This window comes from Triticum dicoccoides, chromosome 3A (assembly GCF_002162155.2).
Source record: "Triticum dicoccoides isolate Atlit2015 ecotype Zavitan chromosome 3A, WEW_v2.0, whole genome shotgun sequence".
Classification (NCBI taxonomy): Eukaryota; Viridiplantae; Streptophyta; class Magnoliopsida; order Poales; family Poaceae; genus Triticum; species Triticum dicoccoides.
The window spans coordinates 352,623,510-352,637,225 of record NC_041384.1 but is presented as its reverse complement, the minus strand read 5'-3'; positions in this window follow the sequence as shown (position 1 = coordinate 352,637,225).

Below are 13,716 nucleotides of genomic sequence, written 5' to 3'. Positions count from 1 at the left end.
GTAGGGGTTGTGGGTGTAACAATGGTATTGATGTCCTCATCACTAAGCCGGCCCTTGGGGGCCACACGTTGCTGTTCAAAGTTTACAAGATTATACTTACAAAGTCCTTGCTCATTATTGCATAATGACCCGGCCCTTGGGGGCTACACTGGCTGAAGTTTTTATGAGCATCAAGTAATTACAAGTCCCAGGTTGCTGCAAGCATGACAACCCGGCACTTGGGGGCTACATATATGGAGTATTCAGTTTTGAGATGAACAAACCGGATTTCTTCAAGGTTGAAACACTTATTGGAGCAAGTCTTAAGTTATCACTATGTTCTCCTCTTAAGACTTGGGGGCTACAGGTATTATGCATATAAAGGAGGAATATCTTCATTTTATCAGTTTTGAGCAAATCAGGAAGATCAATTACATAACCCGGTGTTGACAACAATTATGACCGGTGCCATCAATATTTATAAACTGGCCATTTTGGTAATATTAAACCGGTAAATTTTACATCTTCAAACCGGCTGAATATCAGATAAGTATTTTTAGACCCATATTTCTTAAACTGGCGGAGCTGAATCAAAGGAGTTATTATTCACAATATTTCTCGGTGACAAGCCAATGTCGGCAAATTGATTATGAAGCTGGTTTGTTGACCCGGATTTCCCAGAAGGAGGAAATAACAAGGACTTGAGGATGATCAGGTACCGGTTTATAAAAATTCTTAACCGGGGGCATAACCTGTCAAATTTGTTCTTGTGTTTATTTTGCAGTGTAAGTTTACCATGAATAAATCCAAGCTAAACTTGGGGGCTAATGTCGGGGATATACCCCGCGGTGTAAACCGGCCGGAAGTTAACCCAGTCAGGACTTGGCGGTTTATCTGAAGACCCCGCTGACACTTGGCGAGTCACCGGCGACCCGCCCTGACCTGGCGGTTTACAAGCAACCCACCTGGTCATTATGACTCACTGGTAATCCGGCGTGCGGGACAGACAGATGACAAGGCCCAAGACCCAGAAGGCCGGTTCACGTCTAATGGTGGGCCGGTTTAAGAGGAAGGCAGGAGGAATATTATCTTACAAGGATTTAAGACCTGGACTTGTATCCGGTTTGTATTGGAGATAGACTAGTCCTAATCCTAATAGGACTCTACATATAACCCGCCCCTCCAACATATATAAGGAGGGGCAGGGCTCCCCAAAGTGGGCCGGTTTAAGAGGAAGGCAGGAGGAATATTATCTTACAAGGATTTAAGACCTGGACTTGTATCCGGTTTGTATTGGAGATAGACTAGTCCTAATCCTAATAGGACTCTACATATAACCCGCCCCTCCAACATATATAAGGAGGGGCAGGGCTCCCCAAAGTGGGACAAGATTCACAAGTTCCACAAGTTAGACAAATTAGGTTTAGACAATAGCTCTCAAGATAGAGCACTCTTGTAACCGTGATCATCATCATCAATATCAATGAAGTAGGACGTAGGCTTTTACCTCGACCATGAGGGGCCGAACCTGGGTAAAACCTCGCATCTCTCGTGCCGCTCAACCCCTCTCAAGCTACCACATAGATGTGTTGGCCTCGCGACTAAGTCCTGACACTAAGGACATCTGCCATGACAATTCCACGACAAGAACCGTTCTTACCTACGCATCAAAACCATAACGTAGTATAGTGATTTCTTTTTGATCTTCAGAAAGAACCCTGTTCATTGAAACCGATTCAACTAAAGTTGGAAAAACAGACACCCACTAGCCACCTATGTGTGAAGCACGTCGGTAGAACCAGTCTCGCGTAAGCGTACGCGTAATGTCGGTCTGAACCGCTTCATCCAAGAATACCGCTAAATCAATAATCAACTAGTGATGGCAAGCAATATGTATATACTCATGCCCACAACTCCTTTGTCTTCTACTCGTGCATATAACATCTACGCATAGACCTGGCTCTGATGCCACTATTAGGGAACGCAGTATTTCAAAAAAATTCCTACGATCACGCAAGATCTATCTAGGAGATGCATAGCAACGAAAGGGGGAGAGTATGTCTACATACCCTCGTAGGCCGAAAGTGGAAGCGTTATGAAACGTGGTTGATGTAATTGAACGTCTTCGCGATCCAATCGAACAACTACCGAACGCATGGCACCTCCGCGATCTGCACACGTTCAGCTCGGTGACGTCCCTCATACTCTTGATCCAATTGAGGCTGAGGGAGAGTTTCGCCAGCACGACAGTGTTATGACGGTGATGATGAAGTTACCGACGCAGGACTTCGCCTAAGCACTACAACGATATGACCGAGGTGGAATTCTGTGGAGGGGGGCACCGCACACGGCTAAACAATCAACTTGTGTGTTCTAGGGTGCCCCCTGCCCCCGTATATAAATAAGCAAGGGGGAGGCCAGCCGGCCCTCATGGGGCGCGCCCCCAAGTAGGATTCCTACTAGGAATAGGAATCCTATTCCTAGTAGATTTCCAACAAGGGAAGAGAGGGGGAAGGAAGGAGAGGGAGAGAGGGAGAAGGAAAGGAAGGGGGCGCCGCTCCCTCCTAGTCCAATTCGGACTCCTCAAGGGGGGTGGCCAGCCCTAGGGCCCTCTCCTCTCTCTCTCACAAGGCCCATGTTGGCACATTAGTTCCCCCGGGATTTCCGATAACCCCCGGCACTCTGATATTTATCTAGTGACCCCGGAACTCATCCGGTGTCCGAATAACATCGTCCAATATATCAATCTTTATGTCTCGACCATTTCCAGACTCCTCGTCATGTCCGTGATCACATCTGGAACTCCAAACTGCGTTCGGTACATCAAAACACATAAACTCATAATACCGATCGTCATCGAACGTTAAGCGTGTGGACCCTACGGGTTCAAGAACTTTAAAGACATGACCGTGACTCATCTCCGGTCAATAACCAATAGCGGAACCTGGATGCTCATATTGGTTCCTACATATTCTACGAAAATCTTTATCGGTCAAACCGCATAACAACATACATTGTTCCCTTTGTCATCGGTATGTTACTTGCCCGAGATTCGATCTTGTTACCGGCAAGTCTCTTTACTCATTGCGTAATGCAACATCCCACAACTAACTCATTAGTCACATTGCTTGCAAGGCTTATAGTGATGTGCATTACCGAGAGGGCCCAGAGATACCTCTCCGATACACGGAGTGACAAATCCTAATCTCGATCTATGCCAACTCAACAAACACCATTGGAGACACCTGTAGAGCATCTTTATAGTTACCCAGTTACATTGTGACGTTTCATAGCACACTAAGTGTTCCTCCGGTATTTGGGAGTTGCATAATCTCATAGTCATAAGAACATGTATAAGTCATGAAGAAAGCAATAGCAATAAACTAAACAATCATAGTGCTAAGCTAACGGATGGGTCAAGTCAATCACATCATTATTTAATGATGTGATCCCGTTCATCAAATGACAACTCATGTCTATGGTTTGTGAAACTTAACCATCTTTGATTAAAGAGCTAGTCAAGTAGAGGCATACTAGTGACACTCTGTTTGTCTAGTGTATTCACACATGTACTAAGTTTTCGATTAATACAATTCTTGCATGAATAATAAACATTTATCATGATATAAGGAAATATAAATAACAACTTTATTATTGCCTCTAGGGCATATTTCCTTCAGATTTTTGCCAAGTTAAAGTCTCAACTTAACGTATTTGTTAAGCCGACCCTTGGGGGCTACGGATGCAAAGTTGAAGTGTTGGTATTACAAAGTCCCAGTTGAAAGTATAAACCGGCCCTTGGGGGCTACTAGAGTTGATCTATGCGGCTATTTGAAAGTTTACAGCCATTCTATTCTATCATGTACACTAAACTTGGCGGCTAAGGGAAGTAATTTATGTAAAGAGGGCAGCGTTTACCTCATAGCGCTCCTTCATCAGATTTACTAAGCGGGCATCAAAGTCACGGCTGGTGTATAGATAATTCAGATAACCAGAGTGGAGGTCTTGGGCACTGAAATGGGTGTAGCTTTCCAAGTCTACCTTCAACTTGCCTTTATCTTCAGCAGAAATCTCTTCTTTTGTGTTGTGCTTAGATAAGACGTAGGGTTGACCCGAAGCTGTGAATCCAAATCCAGTGACAAGAACATCGTCAACCTTCTCCTCAACGGGTTTAATTGGGCTTGGCGGCTAACAGAGAGCCGGTTCAACATCTATATCATCTAGAGATACTTCATGATATTGTGGTGGAGGATCATAAGGGGTGCCATCAGCTTTTGAGCTAGCAGGTTCTAACTATTGTTTTTCTGGTTCAGAGAGGTTAGAATCGTCGATCGGCTTGTCCAGCTTAGCCTTCTTGATGGGTTTTGCTTGGCCCCTAAGAAAGAGAAACATAAAGAGGTCAGGATAATGATCAGATATAAGGTTTGGATGGTTGAATATATTCTTACCCAGGTACAGTCTTGAAAGCCAGGATTTGAGTGCTCGTTGACTCGCTAAAAGAGGAATGAGGAGTCCCCTGATAGTTTGAATCGGATGGGTTAAGAGGTTGTCAAAAATGACCCGCCTTAGGATAAAGTATATCAGAAGCAGGAAAGACCTCTAGGCAGCATTTGTGAACCGGTGTATTTGGTAAGCCAGAGGAGGTGATTTGTCTACCACTATGCTGGGTGACTCGGCGAGCTTCGTGTTGTTGTTTCTTCAAAAGAAAGTTGGGATCCATGTGAGCTAGAGGGTGAGAAAAGCTTACTTTTCGGCTTGCTTGTCGAGTTTTCTGTGTTGGCTGAGGTTCTTAGCCGAAAGAAAGAATAATTACCTCTGCGTCACCTGCACGGCTGACCTCTGCGTCGTCCTAATAACAATCATTGTCAATGAGATGTATAAAAAAAGGAGCTAAGGGAGTCGAGTTCTACCTCTGACTCATTATCATTGTCATCATCAATGCTTAAGTTGGCGGGCTCAGTGGTCTTCTTGGTAGATTTCTTGGTCACTTTGGTTTTGGTACAAGCCGGTTTGGCCGGCTTATCCTGTGTCTTCCTCTTCCAAAATGGATCATCATCCTATTAAGATTGAAAAGATCATAATTAGGTATCAAAAATGTGGATTAAGCAGAGGGCGTGCAACTCTTATAGCTGGCGGCTTGTTGAAGTGCAGAAAGGGCTAAGTCCGGTTTTGCTGATTCCTTTAAAGATTCATTCAGCAATTTTTTGGTGGCTTCAGTGATTTCAGCATCAGATAGTTGAATGTCACAATGGTGTTGAGGATCCTTTACGTCACCAGTGTTTGCACATTAAGCCGGGGCGACGACTTAATGGCAAGATACTCCAAGACAGCCAGCACCGGAAAAAGTCGACGCCGGTTAAGCCAATGGCCATAAAGGCTCTGAGCTTTGAAAAGGCTGGCGAGTATTTGGCCTGCTCCTTGGCATTGAGCTATTGGGGCAGTGGATGTTTGTTTCTAAGTCGGCGGTCTCGGTAACTCGGCAGAGGATTCTCGCCGGCTAGAGATGTGTCTTGGCAATAGAACCAAGTTTGGTTCCGGTCTTTGGGGTGACTGTGCAGCTTGGCATGGGGAAAGCTGACCTCTTTCCTCTTCTAAATTGAGACTCCACCGAGCTCTTGGCATGGCTCGTCGACAAACTCTGTTTGGCGGTTTAAGTAATAGAACTCCCTGAATAGATCAACTGTGGGCTCCTCTTGAAGATAAGCTTCACATAATACTTGGAAATTGCAGATGTTGGACACAGAGTTGGGTCCGATGTCTTGAGGGTGCAGTTGGAAGAAATGAAGCACATCGCGGAAAAACTTTGAGCCGGGTGGGCTGAACCCCCGATTCAAATGATCAGCAAAAACAATTACTTCTCCATCTTTTGGCTGATGATGGACTTCTTCACCAGGGGCCCTCCAGTGGAAGTCCTCTTTCTTGGCTAAGGTGCCAGTGGCGACAAAGTTGTTCAGTTCTTCTTCGTTAACCCGAGATCGGACCCAGTTGCAAGAAGTATATGTCTTAGCATTTTCTCAATGATCTGAAAAAAGGATTATGCCGGTTCAAGAATACATGGCTAAGCCGGCTTACTATTGAAAGGCAAACAATAATGAAGCATGCATAGGTGTTAAGCCAGAGATTGGTATTACAAAGTTATAAAGAACCATTGGCGGTTTAAGAGGGGACTAATGATACCTGGTGGGTTACTATTTCTAAGTTAAGCCGCCCATACAGATATTGAAAGTACAGATCTGAGGATGAACAAGTCGCTAAGTATTGAGAAAAACAGGTTTCATAGATTGATGCTATGTTTTCGGATCTATGGCACTTCACTTAATGGAAAAATATTCGGACCTAAATATCAGTACTCGAGCAGTTCAAGGGTCCAGATTGATTTTCTTATGCAGAGGAGGTGTTCTAAATAGTAAAAAGGAGTGCTATGGCTACCACGGCATAGGAGGAGTACCAAGTTCGAATCAAAAAAATCGCAAACTGCAGTGGAAAGCAAAGATGAACTCTGACAAACTAACGAAAACCCTAATGGATCTATAGGAAGAGGAAGAAGGAAAGCATACTAGGCTGTTGGACAGCTGAGGCACGCGGATGAAATCTGGTCAAAACAGGTTGATGCAGTGGTCGTTGTTGAGGCAGAGGCGAAGGTCGACGGCGGCGGTAGAGCTCGAGTGTTGGGGCGTCACGAGGTGGAAGACAGAGATGAAGAGGCAAGGGGGAAAAGTGAAAGGGACCCCTGGCCCTATTTATAAGACGAAAGGATAAGTGACATGCGCGGGAATCGAGGAGGTCAAAAATGGATATGTGACAGTGCAGACACCTTGATTTTCGGAGATGCATTAAAAGAGAGGAGATACATTAAAGATTCTGGTTTTGTATAATATAAATGACAGGAGACGTCACGGCGGGTTACCACGATCCTAGAAGATGATGTCACGGCGAGTTACAAGGTTTCGCAAGGGTAATGAAGAAGGAATTTTTCTAAGTGTTGAAGATTGATATGAACAAGTTCAACTGAACCTGGGGCCTAATGTTGGGGATATAACTATTGAGTTTAACCCACCCAGGAGGGCCCGGGTTAAGCCCATGGCGGTTTATCAAGACAAAGCCCATGAAGATGTTGAAGATGGCGGTTCACTATGCAGACTCGTTGAGGGCCCGAAGCCCAAGGGCGACTTAAGGCCCAACAAGTGTATAGAGCCATATAAGCATAACTTGTATTATAAGGCATGTGCAGTTAGTCACCGAGCCGGACACGTTGTTTATGAGCCGGCCGGGACTCCGTGAGCCACCGGGCGTCAACCTGTGTATATAAAGGGACGACCCGGCGGCGACTTAGGGCAAGAAACCAGAGATTGAAAGCTAGGTCAAGCGTATTCGCTCCCTGGTAATCGAAACATAAGCAATACCACCTCAAACTGTATTAGGTATTTACCTTCACCGCAAGGGGACGAACCAGTATAAACTCCTTGTGTCCTTTGTCCCGTTTAACCCCTTTAATCTAACCTAGTTGTGATGGATCCACGACTAAGTCCTCACACTAGGACATCTGCCGTGACAATTCCACGACACCTCACACTTGCCGATGGCATCCTTCAGCTCTTGCTCCACTTCGGCCACCCTATCTCCGTGCTGGCGGCCGGCGACCTATTCGGTTTTTAGTTCTGCAGCCGCTTTGTCAGCGGCTGCCTTATTCACCTTCGCCTCTTCCTTGTCCTGGGCAAGGGCGCTCTTGAGGGTCTCAACCTCGACCGCGCCAACTGCACTCATAATCACAGCAGTGCATGAGTTAATCTCTGAATTTGCATATCAGTTCAGATATATGATCAACCCCTTAAAAGTATACGCATACCTTGCATCTCGTCGAATCGCTTGTTGATGCGATCGATTTCATCATCAGCCACCTTCAGTTTCTGATTGAGTTCGGAAACTTCAGCGGCCCGGGCAGTTGCCGCCAACAGGGAAGCCTGTTATACAATAGAAAAGTATGTTACCTCTTCTAAATACTGTGTGATCCTCTGTCCGGCTTTTTCAAAACCGGATAGAGTTTTAGGGGCTACTATCTATACACAGGTATATTCCTTTATATGAAAAAGCGTCTAGAGCATTACGTCGCATACCTCGAAGCCTGTCAGCAGGCTGGTGAAGGCTTCGTTCAGCCCGCACTTGGCGGACTGAACCTTTTCTACCACCACACCCATTAGGGTGCGGTGCTCCTCCACGGTGGAAGCATGTTATAGTGCTTCCACTAGAGTATTCGGCGCCTCCGGGGTAGTAGAGTCTGCCGTCAGAGCTGATGCTCCCCCCTCCTTCAAAGGGGGTTGCTCGCCTGATTCCGGAGCCACATTGGTCTCCAAAATGATGTCTGGCTGGGGGGTGGATTGAGCAAGGCTCCCACCGTCAGTCGCCATGGGGATCGCCACCCCCTCCCCCATGTCTTCGGCAGCCGAGGTATCACCCTCAGGTGCCTTCTCGACAGCCTCGCTCGCCCCTCCGCGGCTAGGAGAAGTCCTTTGGGACAACACCTCGGTGTCATCCGCGGTGACTGGCGAAGGGGCTTGCGGTGGCGTCTCGCTCTCTGCCATCTCGGGTGGCAAAGAACTCCCTTCAGATAGAGAAGGGTTGGGGAGGTCGCGAGCAGGGCTGAAAGACACACGGTGTAATATGTGATATTATAAAAACATAGAAGACCAAATACATATAATAAACCCTTTGGTACTTACGATTCGGCCAGGGGCTTCACCCTGGGAAGTCTCTTGGGGACGGGTTCGGCTTTCGAATCCGAACCATCTAAGAGGGCCATCTTCCCCCTCTTGGGCGCCTCCCTCTCTGGGTCTATGAAGGTCGCGCTCTTCTTCCTCCCCTTAAGAGGGGAGTCGCTTTCTGCTTCCTCCTCCTCTTCTTCCTCATCTCCCTCGTGGGGGGAGAGGGCTTTGGTCTCTCTGGACGCTGCGTCCGAAGAACCCTTGTGGCGGAGGCCGCCTCTGGCCTCTTTGCCCTTCTTCTTCTTGACCTTCTTCTCCGGCACCTGATAAGGTACCGGGACCGGCATCCTGTCAGCTGGGGTGTGGCCGGGTCTTCAGGCACCGGTGCTGGACACTTGATCCGCTCCGCTTTTGCTATACAGCCCTGAACGAAGGACAGAAAATTCATTATGTCCAAAAACTTATTGACCGAATAGATATTCGGGAAAGCATACTTACCGGTGTGGTCGGATTCTCGATGTCAAGACCGATGTCTTCGGTCTTCTTTAGCCACTTTTTTGGTCCTTGAATAGTAGCTTCCAGATGTCATCGTGCGTTGTGCCGAAGAAGTACTTCAAGGTCCATGGATCTTCCGGATTGAACTCCCACATGTGAGAGGGCCCGAGTTGGCAGGGAAGAATCCGGCGGAAGAGCATCACCTGAATCATGTTAGTGAGATTGGTGTTCTTGCCTATCATATTGGTGATGCGCTTTTGCAGCATCAACACTTCCGCCGTGGATCCCCAGTCCAGACCCTTGGCGGTCCATGAGGTAAGCCGCGTAGGGGGTCCGAATATGAACTTAGGAGCGGTCGCCCAAGCTATTATCCAAAGAGAAGCAAGCAACTAACCTTGGGGATGCCCGAGTGGCATCCCCTCTTTCTTCTGACGACCATCGGTATTTTACTCGGACCTATTTGAGAGAGCCAAAATTATGCCATGACTTGTTAGAATTGCTCTCTATGCTTCACTTAAATCTTTATGAGCTATGGAATTGCTCTAGTTCTTCACTTATATACTTTTGAGCATGGTGTGATTTAGTATTTTTGAAGAAATGCTCTCATGCTTTGATGAGGACATCAATACCATTGTTACACCCACAACCCCTGCCGCTATACATACTGGACCAATTACTAGAGCTCGCGCATGCCAATTTAATTATCAGGTACTTCCGTTTCTTGGCAACGATTCTAATGTTCATGAGAATATGATGCTGCCTAAATTGGATATATTTGTTTTGCTTACAAATGAAGGGCCTAGCTTGGACAAGAAAGATGAACCTTGGAGCAAGTTCAAGCATGGAGATGATGGCATGCGCAAGGGGATCAAGAATGGAGTTACAAGTGATGATTTCGGGACTTTGAAGCCACCATAAGGAGTGCATGAAGCCTTGGACAAAATATACAAGATGCCACTTCATAAATTTCGTCCAGAGGCTATTTTAGGTGCTGCGTCACCTTATTATTGGGCCAGGCCCATGTATTTTTGAAATACTTAAGTATAGGCTGTTTTTAGAGTCCGTATGTGTGGGGAAACAAGAGTTAGGGTTGGTTTCGGACCCCTCCTCCAAGGGCCACGAAATCCCCCCCCCCCTCTTCCTCCATATATACAGCCCTTAGGGCGTCGTTTAGACTTTGGGCTTTGTTTAGATTAAAGTTCGCCATAGCTGCAACTTCGCGTACTTCGTTTGTGTTCAACGACCAGACAAAGGCGTCACAGAACCCCACCTTGATCAATAAAGCTTTCATCTTATATTCGCAATATCCAGATTGCAATCTTAGTTTCTTGCTTGTTCTTCGTCTGCTTGCAGGAAACAGACCTTCGTGGTCAGATTGATCGTGCTCCGGCGTGGTCAATAACCTCTTGGAGTTGGTTTAGCGATTGCTAAGGCGCGACGTCCTCGCATGTTCGTAGTCGGATCGTCAAAGTCGATTTCCTCCAAAATGATAGCCACCATCTCATCGAAAGACGGGACACCTTTGCCTCTATCAAGTGGTATCAGATTTCTAGGTTGCTCGGTGAGATTTTACTATTTTTCGTAGTTTAGATCGAGTCTGTTCTTCATACCTATAGTCCACGAAAAAGCCAAAAAAATTAGGGTTAGTTCTTCCTATCCGAACCAATCTGAGCCTTTGCATAATCTTTTCTGTATTTGCTTTGTTGAATTTGCGGTTGCATCGTCGTGTCAAGTTGCTGGTCTTAGCATCTAGTCCTTTAGAGTTTCGAGTTCTGTTCACAGGTTTTAACGTCGCCGCTGCCATATATCACCACCGCATCATCATCATCGCCGCTACCATATACCACCACAACACCAACTTCATCATCGCTGCCATATACCACCACCACATATTCACCACCAATCTGAGTCCATATACGCCACCACATATCCGCCGCCATCACGCCAATCCGAGTCCACCTGCAACATATATTCGCCACCAGTCCGATTTCCACCAGATTCATCGCCGCCACCAGTCTGAGTTCCACCAGATTCATCTCCGCCACCAGTCCTAGTCTGAGTCCAATATTTCTTGCTTTGTTTTCGAGTTCCAGATCACGCGATACTTCGAGTCGTGACAGAGTCAGACTCCCGAACTTTCGTGCTACCGCAGAAGAAAAATAGTTCCAAACTCAAAAAAAATATTCTCGCTAGGCAGTTTTTAGACCATTTGTAGACTTTTTTGAAAAAAATTGTTGCGGAGCAAAAAAAAGAGGGAAAAGGTGCAAAAAAAGAAAAAAATATTCAGAGCGTGCTCCTCCCTTGTTTACGTGCAGCGTCGTGATTTTATTAGTGTTCTAAGCTCGCGTCTCTAGCATGGTCTAGCCTAGGACCAGCACAGTACAGTCGTTGAGCGTTTATTCAACTTTGCATCTCTGAATTGATTATTGCTGACCCTTTTTACTACCATATTATAAGCCTTCCCAGCTCCACATACATCTACGTCGTGCGTTTGTCTCTCCCTGGTAATCGCTCTATCCAAGCTTTGAGAGTTTTGACTACAACGGTTGCCGATCACCACCTGCTGCTGGGTAAGAACTGGTAAGAATTTGAGATTCGATCGCTTGCCGGATTTGTGATACACCACCACCACCACCACTTCCTAGTAGTTTGTATGATCATATTCTTGTGTGTTTCTATTGCTGCTAACCATGGCAGGATCACAAGCCGATGAGATAGATTGGGAGAACATGACGAACAAAGAGCTACATGATAAATTTCAGCAAATGATGAGTGGACAGGTGCAAGATGTGTTAAACAGATTTGAAGAGGCCATGGAGAAGATAGATGGCATGGAGATGACGTTCGAAACAAAGCTCGATAACAAGTTTAATGAATTGCTCGCGGTCTTCCACCACCACCACCGGCTGCACCTAACGCACCTCTACAACAACAACAACATCGCCTTCCAAATCAAGTGGGACGGGCACTGCGCATTCCCCTTGAGCCTGGTCAAAATTTTGGTGCCACTGTTGATGCTTCTGTAGCTCCTATTGCTACTGCAGAGGTGGAGGACCATTACGAGGATAAGGCTGATCAAAATCAGAACTACGTGCAACCACCAGCACCACCGCCACCAGGTCGTCCACATGCATATCATTGCAATGGTAGGGCTGCACAACCACCTCAGGTACGTGATCATGACCATCTCCCTAAACTGAAATTGAACATTCCACCATTTGAGGGTAGATATGTTCCTGATATATATCTTACTTGGGAGATAGAAACTAAACAACGATTTCCATGTTTACAATATCCTGAGGAGAGACGTGTTTCTGCTGCTGTTTGTGCTTTCACTAGCTTTGCATGTGTTTGGTGGTCTGAACATTGTAGATTATATCCTATTCCAGCTACTTCGGCTGCTTTGCAAACTGCTATGCGTACTCGTTGGGTTCCACCATATTATCAACATGAATTACTTCAAAAATTACAGCGTTTAAGACAAGGAAAAAATTCTTTAGAAGAATATTATCAGGAATTACAAACTGGCATGATTAGATGTGGTATTGTTGAGGAGAATGAAGCTATGTGTGCACGTTTTATGGGTGGATTAAATAGAGAGATTCAGACCATTCTAGAGTATAAGGAGTATACTAATATCACTCGTTTATTCCATCTTGCTTGTAAAGCTGAACGTGAAGTGCAGGATCGACACGCATTGGCGCGAACTAACTTTTCTGCAGGTCAATCTTCATCATGGACACCACGTGCATCCTCTATTTCCACTGCACCAGCACCTGCATCAGGTGCAACCTCCAGCCGTGATACAAGAAAGCAAGCACAACCACCACTATCTGCCAAGAGCACACCTGCTGGGCCTGCACAGAGTTCTTCTTCTTCCATGGCATCAACAGGGCACACAAGTGATACTATTTGTCGTCGTTGTAAGGGAAGAGGACATTTTGCGAGAGAATGCAAATCTCAGCGTGTGATGGTTGTTACTAAGGATGATGGGTATGAGTCCGCTAGTGACTATGATGAGGAGACTTTGGCTCTTATTACACATGAAGAACACAGTGGAGAGGATTCTGATCATGAGACGCAATACATGGCTGCTGAAGATGCTGATAGGTATGAATGTTTAGTTGCTCAACGTGTTTTGAGTGTGCAGGTTACACAAGCTGAGAAAAATTAGAGGCATAGTTTGTTCCATACAAAGGGAGTTGTGAAGGAACGTTTTGTTCGCGTCATCATAGATGGAGGGAGCTGCAATAACTTGGCTAGCATGGAGATGGTGGAGAAGCTATGTCTCACCACAAGACCACATCCACATCCTTACTACATCCAATGGTTCAACAACAGCGGCAAGGTTAAGGTAACACGTACTGTTCGTGTGTATTTTAGTATCTCTACATATGTTGATTGTGATGTGGTACCTATGCAAGCATGTTCCTTATTACTTGGTAGACCATGGAAATTTCATAAAAATTATGTACACCATGGTAGAAACAATCAGTATACTCTTGTTCATAAGGATAAAAATATTACTTTGCTTCCTATGACT